Genomic DNA, 24,863 nt, shown 5'->3' with positions numbered 1-24,863 from the left:
TGTTATTAAAAGTATACATAGTTCATAGAAATTTCACTGCAAACACTGCATTACTCCCAACGTAATTTGCCAATAAAGCGTCAATTGCACCTCTGTCTTTAAATTACAGAACGTAAAAGAAAATATTGGGTTGCACTCGATGTCCCAGATTCTGAGGTGTAACGTGAAATGTGTATATACCACAATACAGATACTGTTGACATACCACTGCACACTGGTTTGATGCAAATAAAATATATTTTTTTTATGGGGCTGAGCTGTGCCTAGGCCATGTGATCGAACGTGACATCACTCGGCCTAGGGAAAGCTGAGAGAAGGCTGCGGCGCTACTTCCTTCTCAAACAGCTGAACGGCGGGGGTCCTAGGTGTCTGACCCCCATGATCTTATACTGATGACCCATCCATATTTTAGATAGCACTCTCTGTGGTGTAATTATATACAATAGGGTTGTTATTCGGAAACCTGATCCCTATCAATTATTTTTGGTTTGTTTTTTATTAAAGCACAATAACAAAGTTATGTTTTAATAGGTCAGATAGAGTGTGGTGTTATTACAGGTGCTTTTAAGCCCTTGAATTTAGTGTTTAAAGTCAATTACCAGTAGCACTGCACTCCTGGTGACCGAATGGCTTCCCTGCGACGAGATCTCGTGAGCCATTCAGTTGCTGTGGCAGCCTGGAGCCTTTTGAATGCGTGGAGGCCTGTCCAGGGTTGCCAACCAGAATTTTTCTTTTTTCCAGACAACTTATCCCAAAATCGTGGACAGCTAACATTATTTATAGACAAATTGGAAAACTATAATGAATGATTATAGGATTATAAATAATACATGTCTATAGCACAATATACTAATAGGAACTCATTACCAGCATTTACTGTCAGCTGTAAAATGATTATAATAAATAGTCTAGTCCAGGGATGCTCAACCTGTAGCCCTCCAGCTGTTGTAAAACTACAATTCCCATCATGCCCTGCTGTAGGCTGATAGCTGTAGGCGGTCCGGGCATGCTGGGAGTTGTAGTTTTGCAACAGCTGGAGGGTCACAGAACTAGTCAATTACCACCAGCCTCAAAAAAATCATGCACACATCTATTTTTTTTTCACAGACACAAGAAAAGAGTCAACTATTTTTATGGACTGCCCAGAAATTTTTGGAGGGTTGGCAACCCAGGGCCTGTCATAGAGAAGTTCTTATCTGGTCCTGCTTGTGGCAGTGCTTGATAATATCTTACCGTAGTTATTCTCCTATAGGCTGCAATGGTAAATCATTGGTCTATGGAAGTAGTGATGAAACATTTCCCCCTCAGGGGGACTAAAAAGAAATGTAAAAAATGTTTTAATTTTTTTTAAAATATAACAATTTAAATCACCTCCCTTTCCTTATTTTAAAAATAAAATAAACATATTTAGTATCACTGCATCTGAAAATGCTCTTGCTAGTAAAATATAAAGCTATTTGTCCTGTACACTGGCATTACGTCAGCTCCCAAAAACTAAAAAGTGATCAAAAGTCAGACACACCCCTGTATGGTATTAATGAAAAATACAGATCCCCTCCAAAAGTCCTCACACAGTTCCATAGATGTAAATACAGAAAAATGTATGGGGTCAAAATATTATTATTTTTTTTGTTAGTACAGAATACAAGAAAAATGACAAACTATGGCTATGTGAATGCAAAAATAAAATAAAAATTATATGGCTCATGGAAGGCAGGGACTAAAAAATGGGAAATTGCTGTGTCAGGAAGAGGTTAAAGAAATGTATCTGTTATGCAAGTCATCTATTGTTAAAGTAATTAAATGTAGAGAATGTGTTAAGCTATGGGAAGAAACGCACCCTTTTACAAAAAGCATGGATATTGTCACAAACTTAATATAAAAGAAAAGAAATCTCACTAACCAAAAGTAGAAAGATTATCTCTGGATTTTTTTAATAGGGTAGATTCTAGCACACGTCACTAAGAACCAAAGAGGTGTTGGAACTTTTCCTGTCATTAGGACTGAGCAGGGTACCTTTTCGGAACAGTGCAGTTCCTCTTTGACGGTTCATTCCATTAAAATAGAACAGTTGTTAAACTCAATTAAATTTACTAAACTATTAAATCAGATTTTTAGATGTGACTATTTTTTTAAAAATTCTTTTTTAAATCCATAAGGAGTAATTCTGATGGATTTACTATTTGAGGGGTATAGTAAATACAGTATTAGTGATTAAAGGGGTTGTGTAATTTCAGCAAGTGGCATTTATCATGTAGAGAAAGCTAATACAAGGCACTTACTAATGTATTGTTATTGCCTGCTTTGCTGGCTGGATTCATAGAGGCTCAGAGAGTACGGGGGGTGGGGCTCATATAGGCCTCATGGGGACCGTGTGCTTTCATCCTTCTCCCCCTCCCCCGGGCATTTTGGAGGGTCATTAGGGGTTGGATAACCCATTTAACTCCTTGCTGCTGATGCTGAGTGTGCACATAGCCACCAATCATATCCGCCCCTCCAGCACATCAGTCCCCTTTAGGGGGGGGGGGGGGGATATGAGTTAAAGGGGTTATCCAACCCAGAATGCCCCGAGGGGGTATGACACAGGCAGGAGGAGTGATGTGCATGCTGGCTCCTGCCCTGCACTTGCTCAGCTGTGCTCGCATACATATCGTGCTCTGTGTCCACTGTCCTGTGCCCATTCTGCTAAAGCCTGACATAGCCCATCTATGCCCGGCTTCACCAAAGCAGACAGGCAGGAGCAGTGATGTGTGATGTGATCATATTTATTCTATGTATGTGTGTGTGTCCGTGGGAGAGACACAGGGAGGCACACTAAGGACGTAGGTAACACTACCACATGATCTACACTAGTGTTATCTGTGGTTTTACATAGGACTGCAGGTAACACTACCGCATTATTAGCACTAGTGTTATCTGTGGTTTTACATAGGACTGCAGGTAACACTACCACATTATCAGCACTGGTGTTTTCTGTGGTTTTACATAGGACTGCAGGTAACACTATTACATTATCAGCACTAGTGTTTTCTGTGGTTTTACATAGGACTGCAGGTAACACTACTACATTTTCGGTAATCGGAGAGCCACCACTGTGTTATCTGTATTCAGAAAGCTATCACTGTGTTATTTGTTTTGTTACATAGGACTACAGGTGACATCTACTACATTATCTGTACTCGGAGAGTTATCACTGTGTTATTTGTAGTGTTACATAGGACTGCAGATAAAACTTTTATGGAATATCCACAGGAGTCTCATAGATTCAGATACTACAGGGTTTTGTTCCTACGGCATTCGCTTTGCTGCAAAACTGACCTGTGCCCTTCATTCTCTGGGTCAGTACAAATACGCACCGTACAAACGTATGTATACATTTCTTTTTTGACAAATGGGTGTGTGGCAGGGGAGGAGCCAGGACAGGAGGTGGGATGTGCCAGGGGTCTGTAGTGGGCGGGGTTAGGGGGCCCAATTCAGATTCTTGCTATGGTGCCCAGTGATTTCTATGTATGCCCCTGGTCCCAGCCACCAGAGAGGCTGATGCTTTTTCCTATAGTGTGCACCACTGATGGGTTGCAGAGTGGTCTGTAGCCATGGAAACGAGCAGTGTATAATGTGATGGAAAAATGAATCCAGCCAGCAAAGGAAACAATATGGATAATAACAATATATTAGTAAGTGCCTTGTATTAACTTTCTCTACATGATAAAATGCTACTCGCTGAATTGAGACAACCCGTTTGACTTCTAAGTTCTAACTAATTTATTATCTATCTGAAGTCAAAACTGGTGTAAACAAACACTGGCTTAGTTGCCCATAGTAATCAATCAGATGCCACCATGCTGCAAATTAGCTCTGAAAAATGAAAGGGGGAATCTGATTGGTTGCTATAGGCAACTAAGCTAGTTTTCCTTTACACCAGATTTGATAAATCTGCCCTATCATGTTTCTTATTCCTAAAAAAGGTAAGAAATAGGTAAGGATTAGAGTCCAATTCAAATGACTCGGTCGCCCTGAAAAGTCGTGTATACCACTATGGTCTCCTGGGACTGTATCCAACTTTTATTTCTAATATATATATATAAAAATGAATTTCTGTCTGTTCTTTATGCACGGCCAAATGACTGGACCGATCTGCACCAAATTTGGCACATATGTGCATCAGGTGTACTGGAAGGATTTAGACTGGGTCTCAGCTCTCTAGGATGCACAAAAATGTATTAGCCAATAGAAGCTCGCAGCTTCACTCACATTTTAACTGCCATTCACACAGTCACATGACTCTTATTATCCAATAGAAAATCACAGATCCTTCAGTCTTGACATACAGTGTTACACCTGGTTTCCATAACAACTCAGCCATTTTTCGTCACTGTTAGGGGCAGGGTGCTGCGGAAGTCTTGCATTAAGAGGACTGGGTGCTGTGGAGGTCTTATATTAGCCAATTAGGGACCGGGCTCATTTTTTCACCTTAAGGACCAGGCCATTGCTTTCAAATCTGACCAGTGTTGCTTTATGTGGTGATAACTTTAAAAAGCTTTGACTTATCTAGGCCATTCTGAGATCGTTTTTTCACACATATTGTACTTCATGACACTGGTAAAATGGAGTAAAAAAAATTAAACATTTTTATTTATAAAAAAATACAAAATTTACCCAAATTTTTTAAAAATTGGCACATTTTTAAGTTTCAATTTCTCTGCTTCTATAATACATAGTAATACCTACAAAAATATTTATTACTTTACATTCCCCATATGTCTACTTCATGTTTGGAATGATATTTTATTTTTGTGATGATGTTACAAGGCTTAGAGGTTTAGAAGCAAATCTTGAAATTTTTCAGACATTTTCAAAAACCCATTTTTTTAAGGACCAGTTCAGGTCTGAAGTCACTTTGTGAGCCTTACATAATAGAAACCACCCAAAATGACCCCATTCTAGAAACTACACCCCTCAAGGTATTTAAAACTGATTTTTATAAACTTTGTTAACCCTTTAGGTGTTCCACAACAATCAATGGAAAATAGAGCTACAATTTCAAAATTTCACTTTATTGGCAGATTTTCCATTTTAATATTTTTTTCCAGTTACAAAGCAAGGGTTACCGTAACAGCCAAACAAAACTCAACATTTATTGCCCTGATTCTGTAGTTTACAGAAACACCCCATATGTGGTCGTAAACTGCTGTACAGGCACACGGCAGGGCACAGAAGGAGAGGCATGCCATACGGTTTTTGGAGGACAGATTTTGCAGGACTGGATTTTTGATACCATGTCCCATTTGAAGCCCCCCTGATGCACCCCTAGAGTAGAAACTCCCAAAAAAGTGACCCTATTATAGTAACTACACCCTCAAGGTATTCAAAACTGATTTTACAAACTTTGTTAACCTTTCAGGTGTTCCACATAAATTCATGGAAAATAGAGATACAATTTCAAAATTTCACTTTTTTGGCAGATTTTCCATTTTAATATTTTATTTCCAGTTACAAAGCAAGGGTTAACAGCCAAACAAAACTGAATATTTATTGCCCTAATTCTGTAGTTTACAGAAACACCCCATATGTGGTCGTAAACTGCTGTACGGGCACACGGCAGGGTGCAGAAGGGAAGGAATACCATACGGTTTTTGGAAGGCAGATTTTGCTGGACTGTTTTTTTGACACCATGTCCCATTTGAAGCTTCCCTGATGCACCCCTAGAGTAGAAACTCCAAAAAAGTGAAACCATTTTAGAAACTACAGGCTAGGGTGGCAGTTTTGTTGGTACTAGTTTAGGGTACATATGATTTTTGGTTGCTCTATATTACACTTTTTGTGAGGCAAGGTAACAAGAAATAGCTGTTTTGGCACCGTTTTTATTTTTTGTTATTTACAACATTCATCTGACAGGTTAGATCATGTGGTATTTTTATATAGCAGGTTGTCACGGATGCGTCTATACCTAATATGTATACAATTTTTTTTTATTTATGTAACTTTTAGACACTGATTTCATTTTTGAAACAAAAAAAATCATGTTTTAGTGTTTCCATAGTTTTTTTCAGTTTTTGGGCTATTATCTTGGGTAATATAGGATTTTTGTGGGATGAGATGACGGTTTGATTGGCAGTATTTTGGGGTGCGTATGACTTTTTGATCACTTGTTATTACACTTTTTGTTATGTAAGGTGACAAAAAATAGCTTTTTTATTTTTTGTATATTTTACGGTGTTCATCTGAGGTGTTAGGTAATGTGATATTTTTATACAGCAGGTTATTATGGACGCGACGATACCTAATAGGTATGCTTTTTTTTATTTATGTAAGTTTTACACAATAGCAGCTTTTTTAAAACAAAAAAAATATGTTTTAGTGTCTCCATATTCTGAGCCATATTTATATATTTTTTGGGGGGCGATTGTCTTAGGTAGGGGCTCATTTTTTGCGGGATGAGGTGACGGTTAGATTGGTACTATTTTGGTGGGCATACGCCTTTTTGATCGCTTACTGTTGTATTTTTTGTGATGTAAGGTGACAAAAAATGGTGTTCAGCTGAGAGGTTAGGTCATGTGATATCGAGCCGGGCGATACGGACGCGGCGATACCTAATATGTCAATAACTTTATTTGGGGGAAATTACTTTTTTAAATTTTTTACTTGAAGCTTAATTTTTTGGGGGGGGAATTTTTTTTTCGCAACTTTTTTTTAGCAACTTTTTTTTTCACTTTATTTGTTGTCCCACTTTGGGATTTCAACTTTTGAGGGTCTAATCCCCTTTACAATGCATTCCAATACTTCTGTATTGGAATGCATTAGCTCTATGAGTAATACAGTGTGTATTACAGGGGGCTGGATCTCACTGGCTCGTCACAAGAAGGCAGCGCCGATGCCTCAGGAAGGCATTGCGCTGCCTTCCATGCCATCGGGTCCCCCCTTCAGCCCCACGGGGACCCGATGGCACCGCCACCTACCGCAACATTTAAAAGCCGCAAACCGCAGGTATGAATGGACCTGCGGTTTGCGGCGATTGCCGACACGGGGGAGTCACGGGACATCCCCGCTCATTCACCCCGGGTGCCTGCTCAAGGATTTGAGCAGGCACCCAGTACCGATCACCGCCCGCCACGCGGCGGCGATCGGAAATACATAGGACGTACAGGTACGCCCTGTGTCCTTAAAGAGGACCTTTCACCAGAATTAGACTTCTAAAGTAACTATACAGGCATGTAGAGCGGCGCCCAGGGACCCCCCTGCACTTACTGTTATACCCGGGCACCGCTCCGTTCTCCCGGTATAGCCTCCGGTATCTTTACAGTTAGGCTCCACCCAGGGGAACCTGCCGGCGCCTCCTTCTCCCATGCTGCAGCGCTGGCCAATCACAGGGCTCAGCTCATAGCCTGAGAGGCTTTTTTCTCTCTCAGGCTATGAGCTGAGCGCTGTGATTGGCCAGCGCTACAGCATGGGAGAAGGAGCCGACGGCAGGTTCCCCTGGGTGGAGCCTCTGATTAACCCCAAATAAAGTTCAGCTGCTCTAGTTGGTCTTTCCTGAAATTTTCTTAGTCACATCCCACAGCAAAAGCCATGGTCCACAGAGAGCTTCCAAAACATCAGAGGAATCTCATTGTTAAAAGGTATCAGTCAGGAGAAAGGTACAAAAGAATTTCCAAGGCATTAGATATACCATGGAACACAGCGAAGACAGTCATCATCAAGTGGAGAAAATATGGCACAACAGTGACATTACCAAGAACTGGATGTCCCTCCAAAATTGATGAAAAGACGAGAAGAAAACTGGTCTGGGAGGCTACCAAGAGGCCTACAGCAACATTAAACGAGTTGCTGGAATATCTGGCAAGTACTGGCTGTGTGGTACATGTGACAACAATCTCCCGTATTCGTCATATGTCTGAGCTATGGGGTAGAGTGGCAAGACAAAAGCCTTTTCTTACGAAGAAAAACATCCAAGCCAGGCTACATTTAGCAAAAACACATCTGAAGTCTCCCAAAAGCATGTGGGAAAAGGTGTTATGGTCTGATGAAACCAAGGTCGAACTTTTTGGCCATAATTCCAAAAGATATGTTTGGCCCAAAAACAACACTGCACATCACCAAAAGAACACCATACCCACAGTGAAGCATGGTGGTGGCAGCATAATGCTTTGGGGCTGTTTTTCTTCAGCTGGAACTGGGGCCTTAGTTAAGCTAGAGGGAATTATGAACAGTTCCAAATACCAGTCAATATTGACACAAAACCTTCAGGCTTCTGCTAGAAAGCTGAACATGAAGAGGAACTTCATCTTTCAACATGACAACGACCCAAAGCATACATCCAAATCAACAAAGGAATGGCTTCACCAGAAGAAGATTAAAGTTTTGGAAAGGCCCAGCCAGAGCCCAGACCGGAATCCGATTGAAAATCTGTGGGGTGATCTGAAGAGGGCTGTGCACAGGAGATGCACTCGCAAAAAGACTGAGTGCTGTAATAAAATCAAAAGGTGCTTCAACAAAGTATTAGTTTAAGGGTGTTCACACTTATGCAACCATATTATTTTATTTTCATATTTTTTCTTCCCTCTACTTAAAAGATTTCAGTTTGTTTTTCAATTGAGTTGTGCAGTTTCTAGGTCACATTAAAGGTGGAGAAAGTTCTGAAATAATTTATCTTTGTCTCATTTTTTTACAGCACAGAAACCTGACATTTTAACAGGGGTGTATAGACTTTTTATATCCACTGTATATATACTGTATTTATTTATTTTTTTAATATTTTTTTAAAAAAAATTACAAATACAAGGAGGAAAGTGCAAAAAAAAAATAAAAAAAAATAAAGTCGATGTCCTCCAGAGTTTTTTTTTTTTAAAGACCTCTTAGGGAACATACAGTGTTGCACAAATATATTAACCACTCCACATCTGGGGCATTTGCCCCCTTCCTGATCAGGCCTAATTTTGCAAATCTGACATAGTTCACTTTATGTGGTAATAACTTTGGAGCGCTTTGGATAAGTTCCAAGCCATTCAGAGATAGATTGTTTACTCGTGACACACTGTACTTCATGCTAGTCATAAATTTAAGTCAATATATTTCACCTTTATTTATGAAAAAATCCCAAATTTACCCAAAATTTTTAAAAATTTGCAATTTTCAAAATTTCAATTTCTCTGCTTTTAAAACAGAAAGTGATACCTCATAAAATATTTATTACTTAACATTTCCCATATGTCTACTTTATGTTGGCATCATTTTGGAAATGTCATCTTATTTTTTTTGGGACGTTAGAAGGCTTAGAAGTTTACAAGCAATTCTTTAAATTTTTAGGAAAATTGGCAAAACCTACTTTTTAAGGACATTTTTTTTTACATTAGCGTGCAGCTGCTATCTCTGAATGGACGCTTTAAAACGTTCTCCCGGACGTTTATATTCTATGGGCGTAAGGGAGGTGGTTTAAAGAAAAAAGAATTTTAACAAAAAATATTAAAAAATAAAAAACTAAAAGTGCAAAATAAAATTGTTCACTGTCCCCCAATGGCTTTTTTATGACCTCTTGTTTACTGTAGCAAAAATATATTTTAAAAATACAAATAAAAAGGAAAAAAAGGAAAATGTGCACAATAAAAGTCAGTGTTCCCCAAAAGTCTTTTTGTAGCAGAAATCTATTTAAAATAAGTTAGCAAAAAATAAAAAAAATAATAAAATACATAAAATACAAAAGACGGCCACATCAACCAAATCCATCACCATTATCACCCCATTCACATGAAACTATACATATTATATATATATATATATATATATATATAATAAAACGATCCAACACAAAATAGGCAATTAATTCTAAAAATTTGAAAAATAAGCTATAGTTTGAAAAAAAAGACTTAAAAAAAAAAAGGCCTCATGCACATGACCACACGACCATACCGTGTTTTGTGGTCTGCAAAACACGAATACCAGCCTTTTTTGCATTTTGCGGAACAGAGCAACGGATTGTGCACACGGAGTGCTGTCCACATCTTTTGCGGCCCCATTGAAGTGAATGGGTCCGCATCTGAGTCGCAAAACATGCGGCTCGGATGCAGACCAAAACAATGCGTGAGCCATCAGGGAAAGTGCTTACTAGTTATTGTAGGGCACCTACAGTATATCTAGGGGTGCAAGAGGTGGTAATAACCAATAACCTCTGTGGTGAAGGAAAGTGCTTACTGGTTGTTGCAGGGCCCCTATAACTGGGGGCAGGAGGTGGTAATAACCAGTGAGTGCCGTCCTCTGCAGTGAAGGTGTCATGGTGGGGAATGGGGGGAAACCCCCCACCGTACAATGTAAAGGGATAAAAGTAGCCGCTAGGCCAGTCTGCACAGAAAAAGGAGCTGGTCACCTCCTATAGCATCCTTAAATCTGGCCCTGTTCTCCTAACTGTAGGAGCCGACCCTTAAGGTAGGAGGGCCCATACGCTGGAACCTCAGAACCCTGAAATCCCTGAATATCCCTGAGGTTAGGAGACAGGGACAAGAGACAACCGGGTTTATCCAAGATACGGATGAACCAGAGTCTCCACCGGCCTAGCAACAGAGGGAAAGCACACCAAGTGGAATGACAGGCAAGTAACCAGTGGCCAGTAACAACTGAACCAAAACAACAGTAAACCTGGTCACTTACCTGCCGCAACTGCCGGAAGTCACCAACAAAGAACACACCAGAAATTAACTGGAACCCAAACAGACACACAGCAATCCAAACACCATACAGATGCAGTACGTACTGACACATGGAAACCACCATTCCAGCAACTGCACCACCTGGCAAATGGTTCACCCCTCTGGGAAACCAACCCCCTTCCAGAGGAATCAACATACCGGGTGACGTATTGCATACATGTAGGGACCAACACCAACAACAGCCCAGACATGTAACAACCAACAAAACGCTTCATACACCCAGAACATAAATCCACACCACACATACAACAAGTGAGGGTAAGGTACATGGAAGGTACATAAGGTGGCCCTCAAGGACTGGGCAGAAACACCCAGGCAAAGAGCAAAGCTCCAACACCAAGCAAGGCTGTAGTACAACTGCCCCCAGCCAGCAAGCCACAGGATTATATCAAGCTCGCGGCCACACCCAGGAAACACCTTAATCCCCACTAGCAAGAATATTAACCCCTTGCTCAACAAAAAGCAGGGAGGCAAACCTTAAAGGGGAAGTGCACATGCAAACTGCCAAAAACACGTTGCCACCGTCAACCAGTCTGCATAGAACCTGCGTCACGGTTAAACACCAATATGACCATGACAGAAGGAAAGTGCTTACTGGTTATTGCAGGACCACTATATCTGGGGGCAGGAGGAGGCAATAACCAGTGAAAGAAAGTGCTTACTGGTTATTGTCTCGCTGTCTCCATCTTCCTGTCCTCTCCAGCAAATGACTGACTTCAGCGATGGAACACTGCTTGTGGCCACATCACCACTGAAGCCAGTCATTGGCTGGAGCGGAACATATGACTATGCCCATAGCCAGCCAGATGTCAACAGCGCGGGGACTGGAAGATGGTGTCAGCAGGAAAGTATCAATCTTCTGTTTCAAGGATTGATGGTGCAGGAATTTGTTAGAAATCATTTTTTTGCCAGGAAATCTGTAAGTTCTGATTACACTGCACAATATTCGGGACAATTACTGGGAACAAGTTCTTCATAGATACGCTAATTCCTGATATCATTCAGCATGTGGCATAGGAGGCGGTACAAATGCACTATTTAGTGCTGTCTTCTGCAAAAGTAGCAGGGATGAGATCAAAGCATAGCAGCTGGATGTGCGATTCTTTTCTTTTCTCCCTTTTTTATATACAGGTCCTTCTCAAATAATTAGCATATTGTGATAAAGTTCATTATTTTCTGTAATGTACTGATAAACATTAGACTTTCATATATTTTAGATTCATTACACACCAACTGAAGTAGTTCAAGCCTTTTATTGTTTTAATATTGATGATTTTGGCATATAGCTCATGAAAACCCAAAATTCCTATCTAAAAAAATTAGCATATTTCATCTGACCAATAAAAGAAAAGTGTTTTTAATACAAAAAAAGTCAACCTTCAAATAATTATGTTCAGTTATGCACTCAATACTTGGTCGGGAATCCTTTTGCAGAAATGACTGCTTCAATGCCGCGTGGCATGGAGGCAATCAGCCTGTGGCACTGCTGAGGTGTTATGGAGGCCCAGGATGCTTCGATAGCGGCCTTAAGCTCATCCAGAGTGTTGGGTCTTGCGTCTCTCAACTTTCTCTTCCCAATATCCCACAGATTCTCTATGGGGTTCAGGTCAGGAGAGTTGGCAGGCCAATAGAGCACAGTGATACCATGGTCAGTAAACCATTTACCAGTGGTTTTGGCACTGTGAGCAGGTGCCAGGTTGTGCTGAAAAATGAAATCTTCATCTCCATAAAGCTTTTCAGCAGATGGAAGCATGAAGTGCTCCAAAATCTCCTGATAGCTAGCTGCATTGACCCTGCCCTTGATAAAACACAGTTGACCAACACCAGCAGCTGACATGGCACCCCAGACCATCACTGTCTGTGGGTACTTGACACTGGACTTCAGGCATTTTGGCATTTCCCTCTCCCCAGTCTTCCTTCAGACTCTGGCACCTTGATTTCCGAATGAAATGCAAAATTAGCTTTCATCCGAAAAAAGTACTTTGGACCACTGAGCAACAGTCCAGTGCTGCTTCTCTGTAGCCCAGGTCAGGCGCTTCTGCCGCTGTTTCTGGTTCAAAAGTGGCTTGACCTGGGGAATGCGGCACCTGTAGCCCATTTCCTGCACATGCATGTGGATGTTTCTACTCCAGACTCAGTCCACTGCTTCCGCAGGTCCCCCAAGGTCTGGAATCGGTCCTTCTCCACAATCTTCCTCAGGGTCCGGTCACCTCTTCTCGTTGTGCAGCGTTTTCTGCCACACTTTTTCCTTCCCACAGACTTCCCACTGAGGTGCCTTGATACAGCACTCTGGGAACAGCCTATTCGTTCAGAAATTTCTTTCTGTGTCTTACCCTCTTGCTTGAGGGTGTCAATGATGGCCTTCTGGACAGCAGTCAGGTCGGCAGTCTTACCCATGATTGCGGTTTTGAGTAATGAACCAGGCTGGGAGTTTTTAAAAGCCTCAGGAATCTTTTGCAGGTGTTTAGAGTTAATTCGTTGATTCAGATGATTAGGTTAATAGCTCGTTTAGAGAACCTTTTCATGATATGCTAATTTTTTGAGATAGGAATTTTGGGTTTTCATGAGCTATATGCCAAAATCATCAATATTAAAACAATAAAAGGCTTGAACTACTTCAGTTGGTGTGTAATGAATCTAAAATATATGAAAGTCTAATGTTTATCAGTACATTACAGAAAATAATTAACTTTATCACAATATGCTAATTTTTTGAGAAGGACCTGTATGTATAGAGATTCTGTTCCTGGATCAGCACTCCTTCCATTCAGCCAGGTGATTTTAATTAGCCAAGTATTCTGCAGTAGGGGTTTAATTAACCTACCATGCTCTCAGTTGGAGTTCCTGTGGCTTCAGGTAAGGTGAGCTTTGACAACTGTCCACATGGTGCCGTGCTGCACCCGTTCTGGCTGGTTGGTGGGGCCCAGTGCTAGGTATGGCATGGTCAGGCAGCAGAGGTGCTGTTTGGCAGCTGGGTCCCGCCGCCGGCCAGGATGGCGCCGCAGCGTCGGTGGTCGCATTGCAGCGCCGCGCCAATTTTAGGTTAGGACCCATTAATAGAGGCAACCTTGGAGTGGTGAATGGGCTTATGCCTTTTGATCAAAATGTACACTAATGCCTCATTTAGCATGTAGGAGGCGGTACACATGCGCTATTTAGTGCTGTCTTCTGCAAAAGTAGCAGGAATGAGATCAAAGCATAGCAGCTGGATGTGCGATTCATTTCTTTTCTTTTCTACCTTTTTTTTATATATGTATAATCCTGCCGCTGATCAGCTGATAAACATAGAATCACTCATTTGTCAGCTGATTTGTATATTTTATCAGGATGAAAGATGTGCAATTATTGTCAGCATATCTCCCTGTGTAATCAGGAATGTGCAGCCAGTAATCAACAGAACTGAATGAGGGAGGAATGACTGTGGTAGCGATAATTCCTCCCCATTCACTTTGCATCGGCCTGTGTAATAGGTTGATGCAAACAAACAATGAATAACTTTTTTTTTGGCTGCCACTTGAAATAGAGCAATGTGACAATGCGGCCCCCAGACCAAAAAAGGTTGTGCACCCCTGCTGAAAAGGGGGCGGGCCACTGTGGAGGTCAGTGTTAAGAGGGTGGGGTGCTGTACAAGTCACTGTTAAGGGGGCAGGGGGCTGAAGAGGCTACTTTTAAGGGGGCAAGGCATTGTGGGGTGACTGTTAAGAGGGTGGGCCATTGTGGAGGCCACTTTTAAGGGGGATGGCCATTGTGTAGGTCAGTGTAAAGAGGGCAGGGAACTGTGAAGGTCACAGTTAAGGGGTGAGCTTCTGTGGAGGTGACTGTTAAGGGGGTGGACTGCTGTGGTGGTCCCTCTTAAGGGAGTGGCATACTTTGGAGGTAACTGCTACAAGAGAGCGGTGCTATGGATGTTATGGTTAAGGGGGAGGTCACTGTTAAGGGGCAGGCTGGTGTGGAGGTCAATATTAAGGGGCAGGGTGCTGTGGAGGGTCAGTTTTAATGGAGGGGCGGCTGTGGAGAACACTGGTATGGGGGCAGACGGCTGTGAAGATCTCACTTAATGGGTCACGGCGGAGGTCACTGTTAAAGGAGCGGGTTGCTGTGGAGGTTAAACTTAAGGGGGTAAGCTGTTTTGGAGCATACTATTAAGGGGGAGGCGTGCTGTAGAGGTCACTCTCATGGGGAACACTATGGATATATTTTATCTTCACACATAAACATTAAATGAAATACTGGAAATATACCGAATAATGGGGAAAGGAGGGACACTAGAAAGACAACAGAAGGGAGAGGTCAAAGAACTAGGCCTCAAGACTAGGGAGAAGGGAAAGGTCACCTCCTAGGAAACCCCTAGATCTGGCCCTGACTCCTGTCAGTATGTATAGACCCTGAAGGTGGGAAAATACATACGCCGTAACCTAAACCCTAGGAGCCCTGAGATGCCCTAAAGGTAGTCAAAAGTTTGAGAATACTGGTTCCTTCCTAGGTGAACAAACCAGCATCTCCCTAAGGCCTAGTAACAACAAGAACAAGGCAAAAGCCAAATACAAGAGCAGTACAACTTATCTTATAGAAAATGGATGAGCAGGAACACAAGAAAGGTCCACACACCAACTCCTCCAAATCCAAGCAGAGAATATCAACTGCATGGTATGAAGTTTAAAACCAAACTAAATAGGGAAGCAGTAATGACCGCCAGCTGTACCTGACAAGGTGTGGTCATTACCAATCAACAACACTGAGAATCAAGAGTCTCTCAGTTAACCTCATGTGCAGTCAGTCTCTCTGATTTTCTAACATCTGTCACAGAAGGTACCGTGACAGTGCCTCCCCTTCTACAGGTGACCTGTGGACACCCAGGACCGACCTTATCCGGATTAGCCCTGTGAAAGGCTTTCACAAGGCAACAGGCATTAACGTCGGTTGCTGGAACCCACATTCTCTCCTCTGGACCGTAACCCTTCCAGTGAACGAGATACTGGAGGGATCTATGGAGAATTCGGGAGTCCACTATCCTGGCGATCTGAAATTCGAGATTACCGTCCACCATGACAGGAGGGGTTGGCAGGGAGGAAGGTTCAGCAGGTTCAACATATCTCTTCAGTAATAATGTGCGGAATACATTATGAATTTTTAAAGCCTGCGGAAGTTCAAGACAAAAGACTACTGGGTTAATAATAGCAGAGATCTTACAGTATATAGGAAGTCTTGGGCCCACCTTCCAAGAAGGTACGTTCAACTTAATGTTTCTTGTGGACAGACACACAGAATCACCCACTCTCAGGTCCAGACCACTCATACGTCTCTTGTCAGCCATACGTTTATACTTCTTGGCCATTTTTTTAAGATTATTTTGAATTTTACGCCAAATAGATGTCAAAGAAGAGGAAAATCTTTCCTCTTCGGGTATACCAGAAGTCTCAGTACCAGAAAATGTGCCAAACTGCGGATGGAACCCATATGCCCCCCGAAAATGGCGACTTAGTGAACTCCTGCCTACGGTTATTTATGGTGAACTTGGCCAAAGACAAAAAAGAAGACCACTCCTCCTGATTCTCTGAGACGAAACATCTCAGATAAGTCTCCAGATTCAGTTGTTTTTTCTGTTTTAAAATATTTTATTTAGAATTTTTTAAATACAGACCAATATAAAAAAAATTTAAGTAATCATAAACATTATTTTATCGCTGAACCCCCCCCCCCCACCCAGACTGAGAGAGGAGAAAAATAAAAATAAAAAATTTAAATTACAATTTAAACAGTAATAAACCAATTATTCCATATTTCTTTACAACCATCTTTTTTTCACCTATTATCCTTGATAGTCCTTTCCATTTTTATGATTTGATTCACCACTCTCTTTCATTCACTTACAAGCGGTTGATATTTTTGATTCCATGTTTTTTAAATAAGCAACCTAGCTTGAAATAATAATAGGCACAATGCCTGCTTGTCCACTTTCCTTAGTTTAAAATGATTAACACCCCCCAAAATACAGGCCACAAAATATCCGCAGTCCCATAACTTCCCATGTTCTTCCTGCATCTCGGACATTCATCTGTTGCTCTTGGTCCCATTTTTTTCATAATGACAAGGGTACGATGTAATCTATGAATTAAAAAAAATTGGGAAACCCTATGTGAGGCTTTTGACGAAACCAGAGACCTACTATTAAGAACATCCTCCCATTGCTCATTTGATAGATCTGCAATATATTTTTTCCATTTCTCTTTCACTTTTATTTTTATCTTTTGTTGTGATACTTTCATCAGACGTTTATATCTCCTTGACACAGAACCCCTGACCTTTCCATCCCTGAGAAACTGACCAACCTCCTCTGAGAATATCTTTTTATAGCTCTCAATATCGACTACTGACTTAATTGCCGCCCTCATTTGCAAGTATTTAAATCGATCTTTATTTGGGATCCCAAACTCACCGGACAAGGTCTCAAAATCCTTCAACCTATGACCTTCAAATATATGTGCTACTAAACTTACCCCTCTACCCTCCCAATCTATATATTGTTTAATCGTATAAACCTCCTATAAATTTATATTATCCCAGAGTGGAGTGAATTCCAAATAACCTTTTATACCCATTTTTTTTTTTTACCTCTGTCCAAATATAATCCATCAGATTTAATATCCGATTATCCGTGCTAATCTTACCCAATAAACCCGACTCCAACAACTCCAGTAGGCTATTTTGTTTAAATTTAATCCCCATTTTCATTAAATATCCTCTCAGAAAAGTACTTATTTCAATCTGTTTAATATCCCCACACCGTGAGACAAAAAAATATAAAAACCAGTTTGGAAGAGCTAATCCACCCAGTTTATCAGGCAACTGAAGTCTTTTTTTTAATCTAGATACCCCACCTTTCCAAATAAATTCCCTTGTCAAACTATCTAAGGTCAAAAATATCTTTTTTGGCAATACAATTGGAGCATTCTGTAATATATACAACACCTTGGGGAGGAAGACCATTTTTATTAGATTAATTCGAGCCATCATTGATAGTGGCAATCTATTCCATATATGGATCTTCCTCCTCAATTCCTTGAAAAGAGGGACAAGATTTATTTCCACATAATCTTCCACCTTTCTTGAAATATTAATTCCTAAGAACTTAAAACTCTCTCTTTTTTTAACTACGTGCACACCATAATCGTTGCTCGACTCTTCTTCCCCTAATAACATCAAGTGTGATTTCTCCCAATTTATTTGCAATCCTGAAAATTTACCAAATTGTGTGATAACATTCATTATTATACCTAAATCCACTTCCGTATGACCTAAATACAACAGAATATCATCTGCGTACAACATAATTTTTTCCCTACACTCCCCATATTGAAAACCCTCCAGATCGTTTCCCCCCAAATTATATTAGCCAGAGGCTCAATTGCTAATGCGAACAGTAAGGAGGATAGGGGACATCCTTGCCTAGTATCCCTCAAAAGGGCAAAGGGCAGGGAAGTTTCTCCACCCACGAATACCATCGCCACAGGCTGGGAATATATTAATTTAAACCAGTTTATAAAATGGTCTTCGAAACTTGAAGCAACTAAGGACTTCCCACAAATAATCCCATTCTATGCAATCGAAAGCTTTGGTTGCATCCAAAGATAGTATACCTTTTTTGTGTTTCTTTCTCTTTTCTTATTTTGTTACCCTCTATATTAGCATATACCCTTCTAATATTGGAGTTGATCAGTCTCCCAGGGATGAAACCTGTTTGATCTTCATGTTTTTATTATTTTTGACAATGTTTCCACTAGAACCTTTGCTAGTATTTTGATGTCAGTGTTCAACAAGGATATAGGTCTATATGATTCTGTGCTTAATTTATCTTTGCCCTCTTTGGGGATCAGAACTATTGTAGCTTGATTCATTGACTCTGGCAGTTTTTTCCTTGGCCTCACATAGGGTGTCCAATAATTCTAGCAAAAGTATCTGTCCACAATACCTGTATATTTCAAAGGGGAAGCCATCTACTCGTGGCGCTCTACCATGTTTTACTGTTCTCACCGCCATCTCTAATTCTTCCAGCTGTAATTTCCTATCCAATTGGTCTCTCTGTTCCGCAGTCAACTTTCTCTTAAAAGGTATTTCCCCCAGATGGTGCCGAATTTCCTCTTTTGTTTTCTGTATCTTCGATTCATATAATTCTTGATAATAAAACCAAAAAGTCTCAGTTATCTGTTCCGGGGTTCTAACCATCTGTCCCTTCTTATATTTTATTACCCCTATCCAGTTTTTTTTTGGTTGATTTTTAACTGTATTGGCAAGGATCTTACCCACCTTTTCCCCCTCAGAAAAAAAACTTTGCCCCATGGAAGAACATTGCTGTTTGAGTGCTTTCCATTTGTAGCTCTTTAACCATCTCCTGCGCCACTTCCCATTTTTTTTAACTCTCCGCAGTAGGGGCTTCTATACATTTTAACCTTGCAAACTGTAGTTGCTGTTCTGCAATTTTAATTTTCTCTCTATGTTTTTTTTAAGGTAATTCACATTTTTTAATAAAATCCCTCTCAAAAAGGCCTTGACTGTATCCCAGATAACCAACTTATTTGCAAAATTTCTATTGACCTAAAAAAAGACCTGTAGTTATTTTTTTATTTCATCCTTCTCTTTTTATCAGAGTTAGCCAGTGTGGATTTAATTTAAACGCAAATGTTCTGTGACTAATTATACCATTTAGATCCATCACTACAGCACAATGGTCTGAAAGCGCCATGGGAACATACTTTATTTTTATATTATATTTCTCCATACATTTTTTATTACTTAATATCATATCTATTCTTGACCAAGACTGATGTGTTTTGGAATAACAAGAGTAAGTTTTATCCTCCGGATGTAATTTACACCAAATATCCACCCAATCCAGCTCGGATAGTAAATACTCGAAGTTGTTCTTATTGGGCGGCTTTTTACTCTTTGTTAATCTATCTTTACTGGCATCAATAACCACATTGTAGTTACCCGCTGTAATCAACATACAGTTTTGCTTATCTATCATATAATTCTGCAATTCATAAATCAAATCCGGCCTATATGGAGGGGGGATATAAATGTTTGCAATCACCATTTGTACACTGTCTATAATACAATGCAAAAATAAAAACCGGCCGCTGTCATCCAGCTTCCACGAAACACACTCGAAATTAATCTTTTTATGAATCAATATAGATATTCCTCTTGAATATGATGTATATGTAGAATGGAACCCCTCCACAATCCATCTTTTTTCCATCCACAGACAGACGACAGCCAGCATATATCCCCCAATCAAAGATGGCAAACCTTTTTAATCTCTCTCTTAACCCCTTTACATTAAGTGAAACAATTCTCAACATTCAAAACATAATACGAAAAAAACAAACAAACAAAAAAAAAAACCTCGGTTAGTGCGCACAGTCTGTTCATTCAACTGAGGGTGAAAGGCAGAAAAGAAGGACAATTGTACCCCCAAACGAGAGCAGAACACCTTCCAGAATCTGTCCCCCTATCAGACACCATATCAGAGGGAATACCATGTAGCTTCACAATGTTATCAACAAACACTTGTGCGAGAGTTTTAGCATTAGGTAGCCCTAGTAATGCTATAAAGTGCAACATTTTACTGAAGCGATCAACAACCACCAGAATCACAGTTTTTCCTGAGGAATTCAGCAAATCTGTGATAAAGTCCATGGACAAATGAGCCCAAGTTCTGGACGGGATGGACAACAGAAATAGAGATCCTGAAGGCCGAGTATGTGTCACCCTAGCACGTGCACAAGTACTACAGGCTGACACATAGCCCTCCACACATTTATGCAACCCCGGCCACCAGAATCTACAAGAGATGAGATCAACCGTGGATCTGCTCCCAGGGTGTCCTGTAAGAACAGTACAGTGATGTTCCTCGAATACCTTGTGCCGTAATTCCGAAGGAACAAACAACTTTCCCAGAGGACAAGAATCCGGTGCCTTCAGGTAAGCCAGATTCTTGTGATCAGTAATTACCGCAATAGGATGCATCGCTCCTTCCAACCAATGCCGCCATTCCTCAAAAGCCAACTTAATGGCCAGCAACTCTATATTACCTACATCATAATTTCTTCCAGCAGCTAAGAGTTTCTTAGAGAAGAATGCACATGGGTGCCATTTACTAGGTGAAGGACCTTGCAACAAGACTACTCCAACCCCTACCTCGGATGCATCAACTTCCACAATGAATGGCTGTGACACATCAGGTTGCACCAGTATAGGAGCAAAAGCAAAACACTCCTTCACTGCTGGGAAAGGCATGTAATGCCTCCTCAGACCAGACTGAGAAATCCGCACTTTTCTTAGTCATATCTGTTAATGGTTTAACAACAGTCGAGTAATTCAAGATACATTTACGATAGTAGTTGGTGAACCCCAAAAATCGCTTGAGCGCTTTTGGATTTTCGGGTCGATCCCAGTCCAACACAGCATGGACTTTCTCCGGATCCATACGAAAACCCGAAGATGAGAGTAGGTAACCTAGGAATTGCACTTCTGGAACTGCAAATACACACTTCTCCATTCAATTTATTCTCTCTTAGAATCTGTAACACATGTCTCACATGATCCTGATGAGTTTCCATGTCTGGAGAATAAATTAGAATATCATCCAGATACAGCACAACAAACCTGCCCACCAGATGATGAAAGATGTCATTAATGAAATGTTGGAAAACTGCATGCGCATTGGTAAACCCAAAAGGCATGACCAAATTCTCAAAATGACCTTCAGGGATATTAAAGGCCATCTTCCATTCGTCCCCCTCCTTGATTCTTACCAGAATTTATGCCCCCCTCAAATCCAACTTAGAGAACACCTTGGCACCGACAATCTGATTGTCATAATTATGGTCATACAAATAATTAACTGTAAAAAAATAAAATTTATAATTGGTGAATTGATACAATTCACATCTGAGTCTGACTATTTCCTTAGATAAATAAGTTCTTATTGACGTGAGATGACGTTAATGATAAACATGTAGTTCTGCATTATACAATAATACACAGGTTTATTGGTTATATAGATATATATACAGTACAGACCAAAAGTTTGGACACACCTTCTCATTCAAAGAGTTTTGTTTATTTTCATGACTATGAAAATTGTAGATTCACACTGAAGGCATCAAAACTATGAATTAACACATGTGGAATTATATACATAACAAAAAAGTGTGAAACAACTGAAAAGATGTCATATTCTAGGTTCTTCAAAGTAGCCACCTTTTGCTTTGATTACTGCTTTGCACACTCTTGGCATTCTCTTGATGAGCTTCAAGAGGTAGTCACCTGAAATGGTTTTCCAACAGTCTTGAAGGAGTTCCCAGAGATGCTTAGCACTTGTTGGCCCTTTTGCCTTCACTTTGCGGTCCAGCTCACCCCAAACCATCTTGATTGGGTTCAGGTCCGGTGACTGTGGAGCCCAGGTCATCTGGCGCAGCACCCCATCACTCTCCTTCATGGTCAAATAGCCCTTATACAGCCTGGAGGTGTGTTTGGGGTCATTGTCCTGTTGAAAAATAAATGATGGTCCAACTAAAAGCAAACCGGATGGAATAGCATGCCGCTGCAAGATGCTGTGGTAGCCATGCCGGTTCAGTATGCCTTCAATTTTGAATAAATCCCCAACAGTGTCACCAGCAAAGCACCCTCACACCATCACACCTCCTCCTCCATGCTTTACGGTGGGAACCAGGCATGTAGAGTCCATCTATTCACCTTTTCTGCGTCGCACAAAGACACGGTGGTTGGAACCAAAGATCTCAAATTTGGACTAATCAGACCAAAGCACAGATTTCCACTGGTCTAATGTCCATTCCTTGTGTTCTTTAGCCCAAACTCTGCTTGTTGCCTGTCCTTAGCAGTGGTTTCATAGCAGATATTCTACCATGAAGGCCTGATTCACACAGTCTCCTCTTAACAGTTGTTATAGAGATGTGTCTGCTGCTAGAACTCTGTGTGTCATTGACCTGGTCTCTATCTGAGCTGCTGACATGTAGAGCGGCGTCCGGGGATCTCACTGCACTTACTATTATCCCCGGGCGCCGCTCCGTTCTCCCGCTATGCCCTCTGGTACCTTTGCTCTGTAAGTTATAGTAGGCGGTGTCTGCCCTTGTCCTGTGGGCGTCTCCTTCTCCTAGGCTGCAGCGGTGGCCAATCACAGCGCAGAGCTCACAGCCTGGGAGAAAAAAAAACTCCCAGGCTGTGAGCTGTGCACTGCGATTGGCCAGCGCTGAAGCCTAGGAGAAGGAGACGCCCACAGGACAAGGGCAGACACCGCCTACTATAACTTACAGAGGGAAGATACCAGAGGGCATAACGGGGAACGGAGCGGCGCCCGGGGATAATAGTAAGTGCAGTGAGATCCCCGGGCGCCGCTCTACATGTCAGCATACTTAGTTCACATTGTTTTTACAAGTGAAAGGTCCTCTTTAACCACCTCCAGACCGCTGTACGCAGATATGCGTCCGGGAGGTGGTTGCTTTACTCCTCCTGGACGCATATACGCGTCATCTCGCGAGACGCGAGATTTCCTGTGAACGCGCGCACACAGGCGCGCGCGCTCACAGGAACGGAAGGTAAGCGAGTGGATCTCCAGCCTGCCAGCGGCGATCGCTCGCTGGCAGGCTGGAGATCCGAATTTTTTAACCCCTAACAGGTATATTAGACGCTGTTTTCATAACAGCGTCTAATATACCTCCTACCTGGTCCTCTGGTGGTCCCTTTTGTTAGGATCGACCACCAGAGGACACAGGTAGGTCAGTAAAGTCGCACCAAACACTACACTACACCCCCCCGTCACTTATTAACCCTTTATGAACCCCTGATCACCCATAATCACCCCATATAAACTCCCTGATCACCCCCCTGTCATTGATCACCCCCCTGTCATTGATCACCCCCCTGTCAGGCTCTGTTCAGACGTCTGTATGATTTTTACGGATCCACGGATACATGGATCGGATCCGCAAAACGCATACGGACGTCTGAATGGAGCCTTACAGGGGGGTGATCAATGACAGGCGGGTGATCACCCATATACACTCCCTGATCACCCCCCTGTCATTGATCACCCCCTGTCATTGATCACCCCCCTGTAAGGCTCCATTCAGACGTCCGCATGTGTTTTGTGGATCCGATCCATGTATCCATGGATCCGTAAAAATCATGCGGACATCTGAATGAACCCCTGATCACCCATAATCACCCCATATAAACTCCCTGATCACCCCCTGTCATTGATCACCCCCCTGTCATTGATCACCCCCCTGTAAGGCTCCATTCAGACGTCCGCATGATTTTTACGGATCCATGGATACATGGATCGGATCCGCAAAACACATGCGGACGTCTGAATGGAGCCTTACAGGGGGGTGATCAATGACAGGCGGGTGATCACCCATATACACTCCCTGATCACCCCCCTGTCATTGATCACCCCCTGTCATTGATCACCCCCCTGTAAGGCTCCATTCAGACGTCCGCATGTGTTTTGTGGATCCGATCCATGTATCCATGGATCCGTAAAAATCATGCGGACATCTGAATGGAGCCTTACGGGGGGGTGATCAGTGACAGGGGGGTGATCACCCTGATCACCCCCTGTCATTGATAACCCCCCTGTAAGGCTCCATTCAGACGTCCGCATGTGTTTTGTGGATCCGATCCATGTATCCATGGATCCGTAAAAATCATGCGGACATCTGAATGGAGCCTTACAGGGGGGGTGATCAGTGATAGGGGGGTGATCACCCTGATCACCCCCTGTCATTGATCACCCCCCTGTAAGGCTCCATTCAGACGTCCGCATGTGTTTTGTGGATCCAATCCATGTATCCATGGATCCGTAAAAATCATGCGGACGTCTGAATGGAGCCTTACAGGGGGGGTGATCAGTGACAGGGGGGTGATCACCCTGATCACCCCCTGTCATTGATCACCCCCCTGTAAGGCTCCATTCAGACGTCCGCATGTGTTTTGTGGATCCGATCCATGTATCCATGGATCCGTAAAAATCATGCGGACGTCTGAATGGAGCCTTACAGGGGGGGTGATCAGTGACAGGGGGGTGATCACCCTGATCACCCCCTGTCATTGATCACCCCCCTGTAAGGCTCCATTCAG

Source organism: Bufo gargarizans, chromosome 3 (assembly GCF_014858855.1).
Source record: "Bufo gargarizans isolate SCDJY-AF-19 chromosome 3, ASM1485885v1, whole genome shotgun sequence".
Classification (NCBI taxonomy): domain Eukaryota; kingdom Metazoa; phylum Chordata; class Amphibia; order Anura; family Bufonidae; genus Bufo; species Bufo gargarizans.
The sequence above is the reverse complement of the archived record's forward strand: the minus strand, read 5'-3'. Positions refer to the sequence as shown.